We start from the raw sequence: 20,235 nt of genomic DNA on the forward strand, positions 1-20,235 counted from the left end.
GCGTGCCAGTGCCAGGTAACAAAGCGCGATGAAAATTGAACCCTACATACAAAGAACTGCTAGACTGTAATACGTTAAGGTAACCGAAACAAATACTTAAAGAGGTGAACATAAGTGTCATTGTTATTCATAAACTATAATGACACTGGAAACATCCTGAGTTACCCCCTGGATGTTGCAGAACGTTGGGAGAATGCTGTAAACAGCGTATGCGATCACCACAGCAAACATTTCACGCTTTCCAATTTGCTCCCATTCTGAACACAAGGTTAGTAAGGAGCCGTCGTGGTAGGGCGTTCCATTTCACCACCAGTGAGTTTGACAGCTGCTGGCTGGTCGTTTGTACATGTGGACGTGCTGCAGAACTTCTCAACTTCATACCTATATGGATGTGGTGTCTGTTCTTTCGGTCATGTCCGAAAGAACAGACACCATATCCATATAAATATATAGTTCTGGCTATATTGGCCATGACCTTCTTCTTCTGTGCAAATGCACACATATTCCCCGAACTTTTGCGGGACTTGGTAAGAATGTCTTCCACGAGTAATGAGTGTGTTGGGGTGGGACACTACGAACGTAGTGTGTGGATATACAAGATGAGAATGTGGGTCTCGCGGGAGGCGTGCGCGAGATAGTCCCTGCAATCGCACTATCCTCTGTGCCGTCATTGGCTCAGATGGACAGAACGTCTGCCATGTAAGCGGGAGATTCCGGTTTCGAGTTCCGGTCGGGGCCACATTTTCATCTGTCCCCGTTGATATATATCAACGTGCGTCAGCAGCTGAACGTTTTAATATAATTCTAACTCTCCTCAACTTATCCCACACTTGCTCGATGGACTCTGAGTGGGGTAACGGGAAATAGAGTCCATCCACCGAATATCTTCTCGTTTCTCGGGCTCCTCCACCTGCGCACTGTCATCTATGAAAATGAAGTCATGACACAATTCACTCCTGAAGAGAAGCACGTTGAGAAGAATCACAATTACACAATAACGTTGACCCGTGAGCGTACCGTGTTCAGAGATTTGAAGGCCGGTACAGGCCAACCAAAATCATCACGTCCGACAGTGTTCCTGGGTGCGTTACATGTTACCACCTCTCGCCACATGAGTGTACTACCAGCGTTCTGGTGCATAACGGTTTTCAAATGTTCAAATGTGTGAAATCTTATGGGACTTAACTGCTAAGGTCATCAGTCCCTAAGCTTACACACTACTTAACCTAAATTATTCTAAGGACAAACACACACACACTCATGCCCGAGGGAGGACTCGAACCTCCGCCGGGACCAACCGCACAGTACATGGCATGATGGTTTTTCTGGTCTTGATGTTATGGGGTAGGGATGCGTAACAGCGTGGGGAGACATAATGTTGTATCAGCTTACTAACCTCCAAACATCAGTGGTCAACCTTATTGTCTCCAGAGTACTTCGGCTGTGACTTCATTTCTATGGATGGTAATGCGCTACCGCATCGAACAGTGCACGTTGGACGAGAGGATATTTGCAAAATAAGCTGCCCTGACAGTTCCCCCGGCTTAAATCCCATCTAAGACGTGGTAGGTGCGCTAGGGAGGCGTGCTGCAGCATGTCCAACATGCACCAAGGACTATCCGTAAGTTGTCAATCGCGCTAATGAAGGAATGGAACGCACTAACACATACTCTTTTAACAAACCTGTCCCGCTTTTGTCATTTCCAGGGGATAAATCACGATTATTTCATGTAATTATTGTCTATGAATAATAATGTCATTTATGTTCGTCTCATTGACTATTTCCTTGGTTACCTTGTGTACTATGTTGCAGGATTTCTTTCTGTGTAGAGAGTGGGTCAACTGCCCTTACGGCTGTCGTTTCATGGAATCCACAGTGTTATTTCTTGCCTTCCAAAATAACTCACGAAATTTTCATATTCTTTCCCTCGCTACACGTAAATTAATAGTCCCACAGAGAAAATGAATAGGACCTTTTTGTATGAAATTTAATGTAGTTAATTTTTATACTGGGGTATGTTTTCGTTGGAGGCAACAATTTTCGAGTTATTCAAGAAAAGTCAACAATAGTGTAGTGCAAATGCATCTCCATCCTTTACACTCATTCTTCAACTGGTCAGTATTTCTAGTATATTGTTCGGCTTCCCTCCTGTCACTATATAAAAATTTCGGCCAGACGAGCTATTCGCAATGTTGGACATTTTTGGCCTCTATTGACGGGGCTGTTACGCCATCAGCATAGTCGGCTATTTGTTAACATTAATAATTTAAACGTGCTCGTGTGGGTAATGATATAAAAACGACTTTCGTAAATGTTACGCTAAAATTAATTATGTCGACAGCTCGATCCACGCTTAACCCTCTCAAGCACAGTAGTTTCGTAGTCAGAAAGCTTGACGAATAAAGCGATGTAATTGTTTCTTTTATGCCCCCAAAAAATTTACAAGTTGTTACGTAAAATTTGTATAAACGTCAATTTTACAATTTGTAAGTGCTCGACTAAGCCGCTGACGTAATAAGGTCATTTAATGAAGACCAGAAAAGTCGAATATGGGAAATAATTCGCGCAATCTCAAATACTTGTACAGTGGCGGTGGGGTGTGCCATGAACAACATACTAGAAATCATATCCGTTGGGGGATGAGTGTGAGAGGGTGGGGGTGGGGGTGTTTTAAGTTCACTTTGTATGATTTTCTGCAGTAACTTGAAAACTGCCGACTCTAGTGAAAACGTATCCCGGTAGAAAATTTAACTGTTCGTTTTGCTGTGGGATTAATAGTCTTCGCGTAGCGAACGAGAGAATATGATTAGAATGAGATGAGAAAAGTCATGGAATACCTCGCAATATGGTGGCGGTCCTCCTTTTGCCCGGCGTAGTGCAGTGGCTTGACATGGGATGGTCTCTACAAGTCCTCTGTGGAAGTAGTGAGCCGAGGTGTCCGTAAGGCCGTAAATTATTGCGAAAATGTTGTGAGTGCATGATTTTGGCACGAACTGTCCTGACAATTATGTTCCTCAAATGTTCAATGGGATTCCAGTTGGGCGATTTGGGTGGCCAAATCATTCGATCGAACTTCCCAGAACGTTCTTCAAAGCAATCACGAACAGATGTGGCTCGCTGAATCGGCGCATGGTCATGCATAAAAATTCCACGGCTGTTTCGAGACATGAAGCCCATGAATGGCAGCAAATGGTCTCCACGTAGACGAACACAAGCACTTCCAGTCACTGATCCATTTAAACACTGCCCTCTCTATTGTGGAGCCACCACCAGCTCAGTGCATTATTGATAAACTGAGTCCGCGTCTTCGTGGGGTGTGCGCCACGCCTGAACCCCACCATCAGTTCTGACCAGGTCACGGTTTTCCAGTCGTCTAGAGTCGGCACGAGTCCAGGAGAGGCGCCGCAGCAAAGGCACTCGCGTGGATCGTCCGCTACCATAGTCCGTTAACTCTAAATTTCACCGCACTGACCTAACGGACATGTTCTTCGTTCTGCGGTTATTTCGCGCAGAGTTGCTTGTCTGTTAGCACTCACGACTCTGTTTAAACACTGCTGTTTTTTGTCGTTAAGTGAAGGCCATCGGCCACTGCGTTGCCCGTGGTGAGAGGCAATGCCTGAAGTTTGGTGTTCTCGGCACGCTCTTGACACTGCGGATCTCGGTATGTAGAATTCCCTAACGATATCGAAAACGGAACGTCCCATACATCAATATCCTACCCACCATTCCGCGCCCAAAGTCTGTTATTTCCCGTCGTGCAGCCATAATCACTTCGGAAACCCTTTCACGTTAATCACGTGAGTGCTCCGCCGATGCACCGGCAGCATCTGTATGTGTGAACACAGCTGTCGCAAGACTTTTCTCAATTCATTGTGTCTCGTGCGTGGTTTTGAAAGCCAGGAATAAACCTCGGATTGTGTAAAAGACAACAGTAGTGTCAGGTGGGTCACCCTGTATGTTGACCCAGGCGTGTTTTTTTTTAAGTAAGTACTGTTTTGAAATTAAAAAAGACTTTCTAAGATATCTCAATAATTTTATTTTTACATGAAAGTCTGTACCTTAATATACTTCTCTACATAATTTCCGTCAATATTCAGGCACTTGTCATAACGCTGTACCAGTTTTTGAATACCCTCCTCATAGAAGTTTGCCGCCTGACTTTTCAACCACTGCATCACCACTGTTTTGACTCCGTCGTCGTCTTGAAGGCGCTGACTGCCCAGGTGTTTCTTCAAGTGCAGGAACAGATGGTAGTCACTGGCGCAAGATCGGGGCTGTACGGAGGATGAGCTAGAGTTTCCCATCGAAAAGATAAGATGAGATCTTCGGTCTGATTCGCCACATGCGGACGGCCATTGTCTTGTAGCAAAACGATGCCCTTGCTCAACTTGCCACGTCTTTTGTTCAGAATTGAACGGCGCAGATTGTGCAATATCTTACAATAAGCTGCTGCACTGATTGCCTCATTACGAGGCAGAAATTCCATAAGCAATACTTCTTTTCTGTGATACAGTGGTTAACAAGTCAGTCGGCAGACTTCTGTGAGGAGAGTATTCAAAAACTGGTACAACATTATTACAAGTGCCTCAATATTGACGGAAATTATGTAGAAAAGTCGATTAAGGTACAGGCTTTCATGTAAAAATAAAATTACTGAGATATCTTAGCATGTCTTTTTTTTAATTTCAAAATGGTACTTACTTAAAAAACACGCCTCGTAGATTCCATCGAGCTAATGTTTCTTGGGCGTGAAACGTCATGCGAAAATTACTTTCGTCTTTAGTTTTGCTCGCCAGTGTATTACAGTAGATTCTCGATACTTCGATTCGCGATAGTTAGAGTTTCCAATAATCCAAGCCTCTTTTTTTTAAAAAAAAAAAAAGGTTGCAACGATCTAGTTTCTTTTTTTTTACTGACATGATAAATAATGAAAACATCATTGCAAAAGATAGATAGGGAGACTACAGCTCAGTGACAAAGCAGACAACAATGTAATCAACACCGACGATTAGCTCGCTGCCCTGTTGCACGAACGTGTGTTGTCAGTATGGCGCGAAATACCCCGACTGCTGCCGGCTGCTACCGATCAAAACTGGGGAGTTCATACGCTGCTAAAGTTCCCAGTACCTGTACTGGGCAGTGTTGTGCGTCGTTTTGTTTGTTGACTGTGTGTTCCGTTGTAGACTTTACAAAGATGAGTGCTGTAACAAAAAAGAGGAAATTTCTGCCTTTGCATCTAAAATTAGAAGCACTAAGACGACTTCACAAAGGAGAAACAATAAAAAACTTGCTGTCGAATATGGCGTCGGTGTAGTTACTGCTGGTGGCTGGCGAAGAAACCGACTTAAATTGGAACAGTTTTCTTCACAGAAATGCTCACACGAATTTCTCAGTCGAAGAAGTATAAAGATGTCAGACTTCGAAAAAACAAATGAGGCATTGTTCATGTGGTTAACTCAACAGAGACAGAAGGGTGCTCCGATTTCTGGCCCAATCTTGCAAGAAAAAGCTTTGTTTTTCAGAAACCATCTGCAGAAAGGAGACGACAATTTCAGAATGGCTCTAAGGACTATTAGACTTAACATCTGAGGTCATCAGTCCCCTAGACTTAGAACTACTTAAACCTAACTAACCTAAGGATATCACAAACATCCATGCCCGAGGCAGGATTCGAACCTGTGACTGCAGCAGCAGCGCGGTTCCAAACTGACGCGCCCAGATCCGCTCGGCCACAACGGCCGGCATGACAATTTCGCCGCTAGTGTGGGCTGGCTCGACTAGTGGAAGAAGAGGTATGGAGTGCGTCAACTAGGCGTAAACGGAGAAAAACTCTCTGGTGACGCTCAGGCCGTTTCAAAATTTATCGCCGAGTTTAAAAAAATCATAACTGACGAAAATTTGTCTAATGAAGAAATATATAACTATGAAGAAACTGGGCTAAATTTTATAATGTTACCAGCGAGAACACTTGCTTCTTGTAAAGAAAAAAGTGCCCCTGGGCACAAAAAAAGCAAAGAGTGGCTCACAGTTATGGTAGCTTCAAATGCAACTGGAAACCACAAACTAAAACTAATTGTGATTGGGAAGTCTGCCAAACCAAGAGCATTCAAGAATGTATCCATCTCAGCTCTTCCGGTTGTCTATACACATCAGAATAATGCCTGGATGAATCAGGAAATCTTCAAGAGCTGGTTTTTTAAGTCATTTGTACCTGACTGCAAGAATTTTTTAAAAAAAGGGGACTTCCATGCAAAGCAATTTTGCTCGTGGGTAATGCGTCCTCACATCCAAGTGCAGGAGAACTGCAGTGCGACGGTATCCGCACCTTGTTTTTCCCACCAAACCTTACCTGTCTCATTCAGGGCGCTCTGGAATGTCTAAAAAAAAATCAACGGCGAAGTCAGTCCTGCATTCCAAAGACAACGAAAGCATTGTAGGAGCTTTGAAGAAAGTGACTTTGAAGGACGTCGTGTACTGGATTAGCGAATCTTGGAGCGAAATAAAGTCAGACACAATTTCTAAGTCATGGAGGAAAATTCTACGGGAAAGTATGCCAGACACAGAGACTGAAGATTTAGCGGATGAGGACGATCAACCACTGTGTAATTTAATCAGAAGATTGCCAGGGTGTGAAGAGGCATAAGGGGTGGAAGTAGGCGAGTGGTTAAATTCGGAAGTACCACCGCCTCTTGGCCCAAAGGCCAATAATGATCATGCCTTTTTCGACATCAGATAAATAACTCCGTTTCCGCATTACGATAATAACGACTACACTGTTTCTAACCCCCCCCCTCCCCTCCGGCCCCCTCCTCACCACACCCGTTATACACCCTCTACAGCTAGTGATGACTTCTCCTAACTGTGAGCGGTTATTGCATGTGGTGGTCACATCTATGTGACTGATACGTTTACTTTTACCTGTTGGAATTGTGTGGAGGTATTTGGGTTGATGTAAACTGTAGGTGACCAAAACTATATTTCATCAATGCTCTTTCCCGTGCCGGTAACATATTGACGCTGTAACCGCTACCCCCCCTCCCCCCCCCCCTCCCCCCCCCACCTCCCTTCTCTCTTCCCACGAATAGGATTCGAAATGGTTAGCTCCATGTCGAGAACAAGCACACATTCATGCTTTATCCATCCGGAAGTGGGTAGAAGTTATCTTTTGATGGAACCCATTTAATTACGTCCTCCTATACGGAGGAATTAAGCTATACATTAAACAGAAATAGAACGTTAGAATCATTTTTAAATATGAACTTATTCGTTAGGTGAGCCACGAACTGTGTGTTTTTTTTAATTATTGCCTATTGCTTATTGCAAAATGTCACAATTTCTTGAATCACCTTTCCTCTTACGCTAATCTCAAGACAGAGGGGTAGTACATCGAAAAGGTCGAAGGCAACACACGATAAAGCATACGTTCCTTTGTCAGGTTGTGCGAGCATGGAACTGTTTATGGGGTGCGAGTAACTGTAAAGGTATGCAGAAGACTTGCAAGATATTTAAATCCTGCTAGTGACCCCGAGCATTCCACCACGCAACTGTCGTTTCCGGGAGCAGATAGCTATTTCCGCCAACGGAATGAGCATTAACAAGTGCTCCCACATACCCATAGTACCCTTAGAACAGGATACTCGGACCTAAACAAATGTGTTCTCTTCCAGCTTAACAAAAATCTGGAAAACAATGTTTTACTCACAAAACTCAAGACTGTAGCGCCTAGAACCGCTAGGCAACTCCAGCCGGCTACCTCAACTCTCTTGACCTTTATTTATGGGGGCATTTGAAAGCTCTTGTCTACGCAACCCCGGTACCAAATGTAAAGACTCTTCGTGCTCGTATTGTGGACGGCTGTGATACGATACGCCATTCTCCAGGGCTGTACCAGAGCATCAGGGCTTCCATGCGACGGAGGGTGGATGCATGTATCCTCGCTAACGGAGGACATTTTGAACATTTCCCGTAACCAAGTGTTTGAAGTGACGCTGGTATGTTCTGTTACTGTGTGTTTCCATTCCATGAGTAATGTGATTTGAAGAGAAGTAATAAAATGAGCTCTAACATGTCCACATAACATATTTTCTTTCTTTGTGTGTGAGGAATGTTTCCTGAAAGTATGGCCGTACCTTTTTGTAACACCCTGTATTTCTTTTTCCCATTTAAATTTCGATAGTCCTAGTTTTCGATAGTTCGAGGAGGTTCCGGTCCCGTTCACCTCGAACTATCGGGACTCTACTGTATCCTGTCTAATCCTTGCATAGGTCTCGGGGCTACACTATAAGGGTGGGATATTAATTAAGTGCTAGATGAGGATGTGTAAAATCTCTGCACTCAGGAAGACAGCAGGCGACCCACAGCGGCTGATAAGGCAGTAGTCCGGGTGGCAGTGGGTGAGACAACGCACCGGAGGCGGACGCTCCGGAAGGCCGGCCCGGCGCCGCGCGGCGCCGCAGCGGACTCCGCCCGCCCGCCGCACTGCATAAAACACGCTCACAACAAACGCCGCGACAGCCGGACGCCTGGGGAGGCCGCGCCGCGCCGCGCCGCCCGCTGCATAAAACACGCGCCGCGTCGCCGTCACACCGGCTTATCACCGCCCGACGTAATTAATGACGCCGCCCGTCCGCCGGCCTGCCTTCCCGCGAGGCGAATAAAGTCGGCCTCCTTGGAGAATTATTGCTCTGATAAATTAACGTCGGCTCGCGGCGCGCGCCGCAGAATGGGACGCCTTCGCCCCGCCGCCGCCGCCGCCGCTGCCGCTGCTGCAAGAAGCGCCGCCCCCACTCGGTGCCGCCAACTGCCGCCGCCCGGCCCTGTTTTACGCGGCCACAAATGTCCTCGGCGGCGCTGATAGATCCGCCAGGGTGGCGGCGGCCACGCCTTGACATCGCCGTCGCCGTCGACGTATCAACACTTCCGCGCTTTACGATTCTAACGTTAGATGGCGACCGTAAAAGAAGCGTCCCTACCTTTCTCTTCGGTACCGCCCAGCACATTTCGTTTTACAGATAAAAATATGTCTCATGCAGATGTGATGGGCATCCTTGTACATAACGCAGGTCAAGGCTTAATGACATGAAGGTAGTTGTCTCGAATACGGTCTGTCGAAGAGTCTTTCGTCGCTGACATTTGACCGGGTAGGTGAAGAGCGATGGTAATGTCTTAAACTTCTTTATGAACAGACCGTCTCCACAGGCCTTGGGTTGAATTTAAAACTCACGGCAATTCCTAACTGTGTTACGGCTTATGGCACCGGTGACAGATACGGACAAGTTCTTCCAGTGCTATTTTTCTAAAAAAAAGTTTGAGGGTTCTCCAACATGGGAAATAATGCAGCGAAAATTAGTTATAACTGAAGCGTGGGATACCACCCGTCTGCTTTTAGCCATGACGTCATCAACATGCCGAACTACAAAAAGAATAGTATCGGACTCTTCATTTGACTTTACAGCTCAAATGAAGCAGGCGATACCGAGAAACACACAAACATACAAGAGAAAGTGGTATCGAACACTTCAGTTTACATCACCTCAAATGAAGCATGCGTTTTGAGCGTACGCATATCAGTTTAGCACTACCATCGCCCACCATTAGCGGGCGAAGGCACTACATGATTGTCGAACTGGCTGCCAGCGATTCAGTTGTCGAGAACGGTTACCGCAGCTTCGAAATGCTTGAAACCGTCAATCACATCGATTTTTCCACCGAAAACTTCACTGGTATCACGATTTCCAAGGTTACTTTTATATAAAAATAACGTGTTTCGTCGTGGTCACGCATCATCAGGTATGTAAAACAGTCAAGTGAAGTTCACTGTGCTGGCTACGAAAGCTCTACGTGACCCACATACACGCGAAACCGTATGGATGAAAATCCGGTCGCCAGAAGAACTAAAAGGAACTATGGAAACCTCTGAACTGTTATAGCAACAAGTGGAGCGCAGCGTAGAGACATGCGTACATCGTGTTGGCCTTGATGCCAAACAGCTGTTCGGTCAAAGTTTTTTACTTCTTTGCTACTAACTGTAGTCCCATACATTTTGCATACTATATTCACATATAGCACTGAATGTAACTCCAAAATTCTATCATTGTACGACACATAGTTCAGGAGATATGACGTCATAAACATTGACCAAGATGTCAAACTCCGTGTGGTACGGGCGTGGAAGAACAGATACAAATAAATACCTGGTAAAACCGTGTTACTTTACAATTTAAAAAAAAATAGTAATTTTACAGTGATATCCCTTTCTTAAACACGTAACTGAGTTTTTTACTAAACACTGTGGAACACACACCTCTAGGAAAACAGTCGGGACCCATTTGTTCATGGAATAAAGATCAGCAGATGATTCATTTCTCCCTCCGACTATTCAGTGATTTTTCACAAGATGCGGTGTAGTTGCCGGTTAAAATAGTGATCCAGGAAGTCTAGAATAAATTTCTTTTATATCCGTCAATGATGGCAAAACGTTTGGTCTTTATAATATCGTGGTAAAATTTGCTGTTTTGAAGAGCGTGCCGCAGCGTGTAGTGTGAAGCAGTCGCCCTCCGTTTCTGGCGGTGGCGCCGCTGTGACAGTCGCAGCTTTGGTGGCTCCCTCTGCTGGGAAAGGGGGAAGGTAGCCTGTTCACGTGCATTCAAGGTCAGCTATGAGCTCGCTAAGCGGCGAGTCTGGTCAGTTGGTCTTCTGGGTCAGTGTGGGGCAGTTAGTGTCTGTCTGTCGTCCGGAGCGCTAGTATGTGTTAGGCCGCCAGTCTGCTCGAGTTTGTTCAGGCAGTGGTCATTGGTGGTTGGATCGTTCGGTTGGTCGGTCGCGCACTGGGACACAAGATGACTTGTCCGTCTTGAGCGCCGGCGCATTTGAGGTCACCACGACAGCCCAGTGGGCTGCGCCGTAGAGCGAGCGGTAGTGGCTTCGCGGCCGACACGAGAGCAACAGGAGTCAACCCACGACATCCTTCTGGCCGGTGCGAGCTGCGACGCCGTGAGACGAGAGATCGGCGCGCCTTCCTGCGTCCGTTGAAGCGGCTGGCAGCGGACGGTTTTGGGAGTACTGCGCCATGTCTTAGCCAGACATGGCAGTCTATTAGAAGTTAAGTGATTCGTGATATGTTGTTTCATTTACTTGTTAAATTCTACTTGTTTTCTTGGTCAGTCTCTAGTCCCCAGGTTGCTCGTCTGTCTCTCGTCCGCATTTGTTAGGCAGTTAGTGTCTGTCTGTCTGTTTGTCGGTCTGCCGTACATTAATAGCTGCATCTGTCATTTGCTTGAAGTGTAACGGCCGAATTTCTGAAATATGTTTTTATCTTGCCTATCATCTTGAGAGGCGGTATATGTGTAATGTAGAGCATCTTTGGCCAACCATGTATATTTTATGTAAGACTGCATTTCATGGGTTCTTATTTAAATGGTCATGTTAGTATATAAAGTTGGCACACTTCCACCGTAAGAATTTTTTTAAAAAAATCAAATTGCACTTTCGGTGGCAAGTTAATCTTTTAATGTTAGTGTTTTGCACCATTTGCATCCCTCCCACTGGGCGCATAGTTTATGTGCTTGTGTGAGTTGTTAAAATTTTTGGTTTAAAGTAATCTGGTCTGTTGCAGATTTGCACCAGTCTAGTATTTCAGAGGTTGTTATGAACGGTCGTGACTATGGCCGTGTCAAAAGGAAGCGGCAAGGTTCTCAGCCCGAAAGCTCATACTGTCAAAAATTTGTTCTTTCTGCCTCTGAATAAATTGTAACTTGATATTTAGAGGGTGCTTTCTGATTATAATTTTAAATCTGTTTAAAAAAAATGGCTTTTAGGAATAAAATTCCATTTGCTGAAAGAAATTTGATTTGTTTTCATCAGTTACCCACTTGCAACTACTTCCACGCTCACATAGTGTGATTAAATGTGTTAATGTTCTTGATGAATCGCTAGTAAAGGTTTTGAAAGTAAATTCACGGTTCAATAAGTCCTAATGTAACAAAGTCATAGTTCCTTCGTCTCGACATGAACTTCGCATCGTTTCACATGTTTTTAATATGGTACAAACTAGGTCACAGTGCCGGTGGAGTCATGTTGCCAGTAGCGCAATGACCGAAACCGGCAGTCTCCGGTGATATGTAACCAATATTGTAACCAAATAGTGGTCCATTTCTTCGCCTATTTTCACGTACTGCGTTACATTTATTTGCATTCATTGTCAATTGTCAGTCTCTGCAACAGCCGTCGGCCCTGTGCTGGTCTTCCTTTATTTCGCTAGAGTCGTTACAGACAAAAACATCGTTCGCGAATATGCTCACGAAGTCTCCAACGCTATGCGCAAGATTATAAATATCAGCTGTAAACAGGTGCCGCCCTGTAACAATTACTTGGGGTACCCCCAAACTACCTTTACAATCATTGATTTTGTTCCACTGAAGACGACGTATTGTGTTCTGTCTCCACTCAGCTCTGCTGTCCAGTCAGAAATCAGCACGAATACTCGGGTAAGCACGAATACTCGGGTAATCTTATATTTTAGTGACTAAAAGAATGTGCGGTTGCGCATCGAATGCCTTTCAGAAGTCAAGGAGCACGGCATCAATCCAAGCGCCTTTATCTACGGTACCCTGTATCTCACGTACGAAACGTGCAGCCTCATTCGTAAAGTATCTGATTGCAGGTTTTTTATAGGAATATTTCAGTTCTGGTACTGCTTCATCGTGTCTGAGCGTAAAACATATTCTACTACATTTTGACCATTCTGACGTTAGCGATAATTATGGGTGTGTCTCCGACAGCCATTCTCGGGGGCGGGAATGAACTGCGCTTCATTTTTTCCCAATGGTTAGCTGTGTTTCGTAGCTCTAGTGATCTGCCACAAACTACTGCTAGAAGACGAGCAAGTTCTTTCACACAATCTCTGTAGAACTTTCAGGTGTCTCGTATGGTTAAGTTGTGGGCTTTAGTTAATTTTCTATTCCGGGATCCTTTGCGCCAGTGTATGCCATTTCGGGAGAGAGACCGAATTACTTGGTCCCGCAGTGAAGCCATTTCGGAAAGCGGAATTCAATATTTCGGTCTTCTGTGGGTCAACTTCTGTTTGGGTGCCATTATAGTCACTGAGCAATTGAAAAGAAGAAGTCGATCTGCTTACTAACTTCGTGTAGGACCAAGGCCTCTTAGGGTATTTAGTTAGATTGTTGGCTAAGATTTACTTTTATATTCAACACATGCTTCTCGTTTCATTCTCCTGAAGTTCATTTTGGCTACTTTCTAACATGATTTTTACACCACGATGGGTCTTTCACGTCTCTCACGACCTTCCTCGGCACATATTCCTGTAAGCCATATCGTTTGTGCTCAACATGTTCCTCCTTAGTCTCGAATATAGATACGCTGCAATATGCACCCTGTCTCTCTGTCAACTTAATGGAAGCATTCGGCTAACTACTTAGAATATCCTAGCGTGCCTGAGGGAGAAGCTGAGAGTCACTAAGGCTTTACGCCCCCTGCCCCCACCCACCCATCCGCAATCCCCCCTCTCTCTATTGTTCGTGAAGCACACTTGATGCCAAACAAATCCATGGTAATCGAACAAATCTGCTATTCTCACACACCGCATGCTATCCCAAGATTTCGGAAGTAAGAGAAAGAAACATGAGTCACACAGATGAGGCGGCTGTGGAGGCATTCTCAGGTAGCTTGCCGACAACTAGCAATAAGCAGAGGATCTGGGTTCGAATGTCAGTTCGCTAATTATTTTCATTAACACATGTTTCGTATTATAGCAATTCACTCATTTCACATTCACCTATTCATTGCATTTCATTGTGTACAATACAACCGGTATCAATGGCTTTCGACAGGGAACAGCGGCTATCGATCTCATCTCCTGCTTATACGGAGCGACCTTGATAGAGCGCTCATGTGCCTTGCATAAGTCATAGTTGTTACTCCGAAAGAAAAACAAAGTGCACTTCCACATACACTTGGGTTTCAATGTTTTATACTGGAAATGTTGTACACAATCAAAATCAAAATAGTTCCTGACCAAGGTTCTGACGAAGGTATGCGCAGTTTCCCCTTGTTTGTAAGGAAAACGCCGCAAGTGGAAAGCCCCTTGACAAAATATGGTTGACTTTTCCAAGGTCCTAAGAGTTCGCCAGGTTTTCCTCTGGAAGACCCTGAATGCACAATCAGTCAGAACTCCAACAGACCAATTCTAGGTAGAGAATGAAATATATTAAAAATATTAAAAATAAAAGTCATTGGATTTCGCGAGTGTCTTACTGCGTCTGCTCCATCAGTTTCTTTTTTCGTCCTAGTGGCAGAATTTGGCCTTGCAACGAATTTGCCAGGACGACAGCCAGATGACGATAGGCACAAACCGGGAACACCGGTCAGTGAGTGAGTGCCCCAGTTCCTGATTAAAACTCGCTTAATTACGACAGAAGGTAAACAGCGCTCTCTGCGGGCTATGTTTACGCATGAACACTGTGGGGCAGGCGCCAGTGGATGTTTGGAATGGAATTTGTAGTTGGATAATTCTTTTAATTTTTGGAAAATGCTGTATTCCCTTGCCTGGACATAACTTCGCCTGTAAACGAGATCGCTGACAATTTGTATTACACATCCATAATTAGTGCGGTGTCCAATTAACTGCTGTTATTATTTGAATATCTAATTTAAAGAACCTGCAGCGAAGAGGTACACTACAAATACCATCCATGGGTTATTATTTATTGTGCTGTTAATTGTGACTGATATTAACACTCGTGAACAAGATGAAACATAGAAAGCCATCTCTAAATTTTGCATTAAACACTTAAAGTACCGGTATACTTCAGGTACAATATGGCACAAACTGAACTATAGGCTGCTGAGTATTAAAAATCGATCAGAAACGACAGCAAATAACGAAATTTTATTTGTTACACATATAAAGAATGTTCAGAATAATGTATGTTTCAGTTTGTTGGTAAATCGGGGGAATACCGGGTGAGAAATTTACCACACAATTTTCTCATTTGTGTTAGCAGCAATTGCTGTACTACGACTGCACACCTAGCCAGCAGAGCACGGATTGCTGATACGAGTTTGTCATTCTAGGCTGCCATAGTGGCTGTCGAGTCTGGCGTGCAAATCCCCCGTAACACACGACCAGATGTTACCAATGCGTGAGAGACGTGGCCAGGGCGGCAGTCAAACACCCTCGGTATGTCAGCACAAGTTGATCAACGTCAGGTCTTGAGCTGTGTCCTTGAAGGGTAAAGTGACGAGGATCTCGAAGTTAGGTCGCTGTACCATCTTGAACATATCGTAAAGATGAACCCTCCATCCAAACTGTGATCGTGTTGCGCATCTAGTGTACTTACACATCACCTTGCTCGGTCTGTGTGGCGGTGACCGGTGCAATATGTCAAAGATCGTCCCTCTTGAGACCCTCCACACACGGATACACTGATTACCCAAACCATTACGTCCACCTGCTTGATAGCTTGTTTGTCCGTCTTTGGAACGACATACGTCACTCATTCTGCGTATCAGAGAACCGACAGTATATTGGCGGGTTTGTGGAGGTATGTGACATTAAATGTCTACGCGCAGGTAGCGCAATTCGCGTAAATAACGGCCGCTGATTTGCGTACGCGGTGATGGCGCAGGACAGCGACAAACATGTGTTCCACAGGATTTACGTCAGGCGAATTTGGTCGCCGAGACATTAACGGAGGTTCACTATAAAACTCCTTGAACCTCTATACCACGGTTCTGGCTCCGAGACACGAACAATTGTACTGCTGAAAGATGACATCGCCGTCGGAGGAGACATCAAGGACAAAGGGATGCAGATGATTCGCAACTGTCAGCGTGTCTTCGATTACTTTCACAGGTCCCGTACAAGCGCAGGAGAATGTCTCTCGTAGCTTAATACTGCTTTCACCAGCCTGCGTCCGTGGCGCGCTGCATGTTTCGCGCGGTTGTTCATCTCAATGACGGAGTTTGTGGAGACTACCATCGATCTAGTGCAGCAAAAATGTGATACACCCGAAGAGCCGACACGTTTCCATTGATCGGTGGTCAAATCCCGATGGTCCCGTGCCAGCTGCAATCGTAATTGACCATGTCGTTGGATTTACGACGACACAGGGGTGCTCTACTGCGGAACTACATGTTCAGTAATGAACGATGAACGGTGTGTCCCGAAACACTTCTGAGTCCACAGGCATTGCGCTCTTTCGGCAGAGATGTGACAGGTAGCCACCTACACTACACACATCAAAAAAAGTTACGCATCAGCTCGATTCCGGGAGTTCCGGAACCAGTATAGAAAATTAGAATAGAGATCATCATAAACATCATTTCCGCCCTTTTTATTGTTCATGAAAACCACATATTTCATGTTCTACCACCATACAGCGAGACCTTCAGAGGTATTGGTCCAGACTGCTGTACACACTGGTACTTCTAATACCTAGGCGCACGTCCTCCTGCATTGATGCATGCTTGTATTCGTCGTGGCATACTATAAGCAAGTTCATCAAGGCACTGTTAGTGCAGATTGTCTTTATCCTCAACGACGATTCGGCGTAGATCTCTCAGAGTGGTTGGTGGGTTACGTCGTTCATAAACAGCCCTTTTCAATCTGTCCCAGGCGTGTTCGATAGGGTTCATGTCTGGAGAACATGCTGGCCATTCTAGTAGAGCGATGTCGTTATCCTCAAGGAAGTCATTCACAAGATGTGCACGTTGGGGGCGCTAATTGTCGTTCCTGAAGACGATTAACTCGCCAATATGCTGCGGTCGGAGGATGACATTCACGTATCGTACAGCCGTTACGGCGCCTTCCATGACCACCAGTGGCGTATGTCGGCCCCACATAATGCCACCACAAAACTACAGGGAACCTCCACCTTGCTGCACACGTTGGATAGCGTGTGTAAGGCGTTCAGCCTGACCGTGTTGCCTCCAAACACGTCTCTGACGACTGTCTGGTTGAAGGCATATGTGACACTCATTTGTGAAGAGAATGTGATGCTAATCCAGAGCGGTCCATTCGGCATATTGTTGGGCCCATCTGCACCGCGCTGCATGTTGTCGTGGTTGCAATGATGGACCTCGCCATGGATGTCGGGCGTGAAGTAGCATGCCATGCAGCCTATTGCGCACGTCCTGTGACTGCACGAAATGCATTATTCAACATGGTGGTGTTGCTGTAAGAGTTCTCCGAGCCATAATCCATAAGTATAGGTCATCTACTGCAGTAGTAGCCCTTGGGCGGTATGAGCGTGGCGTGTCATCGACAGTTCCTGTCTCTCTGTATCTCCTCCATGTCCGAACAACATCGCTTTGGTCCACTCCGAGACGTCTGGACACTTCCCTTGTTGAGAGCCCTTCCTGGCACAAAGTAACAATGCGGACGCGATCGAACTGCAGTATTGACCGTCTAAGCATTGTTGAACTACAGACAAGAGGAGGCATGTACCTCCTTCTTGGTGAAATGACTAGAACTGATCTGCTGTCGGACCCCCTCCGCCTTATAGGGGTGCTCATGTATGGTTGTTCCATCATTGAGCGGATTTATGACATCTCTGAACAGTCAAAGGGATTGTGCCTGTGGTTCAGTGTCCACAATCTACGTCTATCTTCAGGAGTTCTGTGAACCTGGGTGATGCAAAACTTTTTTTGATGTGTGTGCGTTACAGTGCAGACAAGCCTCCAAACACTACATTCTGCGAAGAGTCCTGGACATCCAATAATTTAGCGCCTGTTCGTAGTTTCACTGTCCTCCTACTTCTTTCCCTAGCTGTCATGACAGTAGCACGTGAACATTCGAACAGCTTCGCTGTTTTCGAGATACCAGTTCACAGGCTCTCCCTAATAATAATCTGTTCTTTGTCGCTTATCTCAATAGAGTTCACCATTTGCAGCCTATATCTTCACTAGGGTGATCCCCCGTCCGTGTCTGCTCCTGCTTACTTGCATTTCTTACCTCGTCGCGTGTCCACATCATCAGTAGACTGAATCCAACGAGACCGAGCGAGATGGCGCAATGGTTAGCACACTGGACTCGCATTCGGGTGAACGACAGTTCAAACCCGCGTCCGGCCATCCTGATTTAGGTTTTCCGTGATTTCCCTAAATCGCCTCAGGTAAATTCCGGGTGTGGTTCCTTTGAAAGGGTACTGCCGACTTCCTTCCGCATACAATCCGCTGAGACCGATGACCTCGATGTTTGGTCCCCGCACCCAAATCACCCAATCAACCAATAAATCAACCATCCAATGTCGTGGAGGCCGGCGATCATAATGTTTCGTATTATCAGTGTACTTGCATCGTGGTTCTGTGCAGAGCCCCAGGATTCATCTGAAAATATGACGTGGTGCCTCTCTTACGGCTGTAGTTGTCAATGGGCTCGTCATTGTTGGCGCGACTCTCTCTGCTGCGGCGTCAAGGGAAACCGCAACAATGGTCACAGTGCCGACAGCTCGTAGCGCCCCCGACGTCGTCGCAGTGTGCACGTAGATACTTGTCTTGCCGCCGGCCGAGGTGGCCGAGCGTTTCTAGGCGTTACAGTCTGGAACCGCGCGACCGCTACGGTCGCAGGTTCGAATCCTGCCTCGGGCATGGGTGTGTGTGTGATGTCCTTAGGTTAGTTAGGTTTAAGTAGTTCTATGCTCTATGGGACTGATGACCTCAGAAGTGAAGTCCCATAGTGGTCAGAGCTATTTGCACCATTTGCCAACAAGAACGTTTGTTGACTCACGCTGCATGAAGTGGCGGAATGCTCCGGCTGGGCCGAGCAAGTAAAATTATTGTCCTCTCAGGTAGTAGTGGTGTGGGGCCTATGACATCCCCCATGCCGGTGAGTATGGGGCTTCTGAACTAATTTGTTACATAGATGCATGACAATGGTGGTACTCCCCACAAAAACAATAAACCGCAGATTTGGCACTCCACCATCCTGCCCCTGGTGTATTCTGACATAACCTGGTTTATGTATCTCTTTCTTGCACGAAGCATAACATCATGATCTCACAAACAACGTTCAAATCCAATTTCTACAAGAGAAACCTGTTTCCTTCACTGTACTTTTATACAAAATGGAGTTATTCCCTCTTATTTCGCGCATTTATGCTGAAGACTTAGTCATATTCATGTCGAAGCATATAGTTACAGTTCAAGCCAGGTTCATATTTGATCCATCACTTCTCGATGGTCTTGCAGTTTTAGTGCCCAGTAGTGTAATAGGTGCCAAATGAAATTACATCACTGCGAAATATTCTTACGATCAGTAATCTGTTTTAGTCTCTCTTAGGGTCCGGTCTCACGTGTACGGACCATGTCAGCGCCAAGACACTTCCGAGTAACACGTCACCCACAGGACGAAATTGCCATTAAAATAAATGTGGCCATTAAAATAAATGTGGCGGTCCAGACATGACTGGGGCGTGCGCAAGCAACAATAGTGACCCGAGGGCGTGCCGGGCGAAATTTGTTCTCTTAAATTTGTCACGTGACGGACGAGAGGATGGCAGAGCTGTTTTGTGTGCTGTGCAACTGTACAAGACTTTTATGTACAAAAATGTATGTGGAAAGACTAACAGAAAAAATTCGTAACTATACCGTGTTTAACGATCACAAATGAAAGTACCGGAATACCGAGTACAAAGATAGTATAAATTCAAGTACTTGTTTACAAAATTATGTATTAATGTTTTAATTAGTAAAAGAATAAAATACGTATGCCAACTTCTTTTTTTTTACCTTCTGTGTACTATTTTCTGAACCTACTTTAAAAAGCTGCCTGGCATTCTTTGTGTGAAATTAATAGTCTCACTATCAATGAAATGAGGAAATAATTCTCGAAACTCTCTCTGTACCGGTCTTGTTTTCCAATCAATGTGGATGCACATGTTTTTTTTTTTTTGTTCTTTACCTTGCCCCTCTCCTTCTTCCTCTTAAGCAAGTGCTGGATGTCCTAATTCACTATTACAAGAATTATCTAACTTATTTACAACCTTTACAAACAGAAATACAGACCACCACTTCGGAATCACTACAAGGAACAACAGAAAGGCGGATGATCCTCGGTTATGCGTGGTTCCTACAGGAATGGGTTGGAGCATCGGCGTCACTCTTCATTCCTCACCACACTCTTAAGGCAGACCCGAGCAAAGTGCCCTGTTTCGATATTCCTAATTTCTAAGCTGAGTAGCAATAGACAGAAAAGCATAGAACTGAGTGATTACAAT

The sequence above is a fragment of the Schistocerca serialis genome, chromosome 8 (assembly GCF_023864345.2).
Source record: "Schistocerca serialis cubense isolate TAMUIC-IGC-003099 chromosome 8, iqSchSeri2.2, whole genome shotgun sequence".
In the NCBI taxonomy this organism is placed as follows: domain Eukaryota; kingdom Metazoa; phylum Arthropoda; class Insecta; order Orthoptera; family Acrididae; genus Schistocerca; species Schistocerca serialis.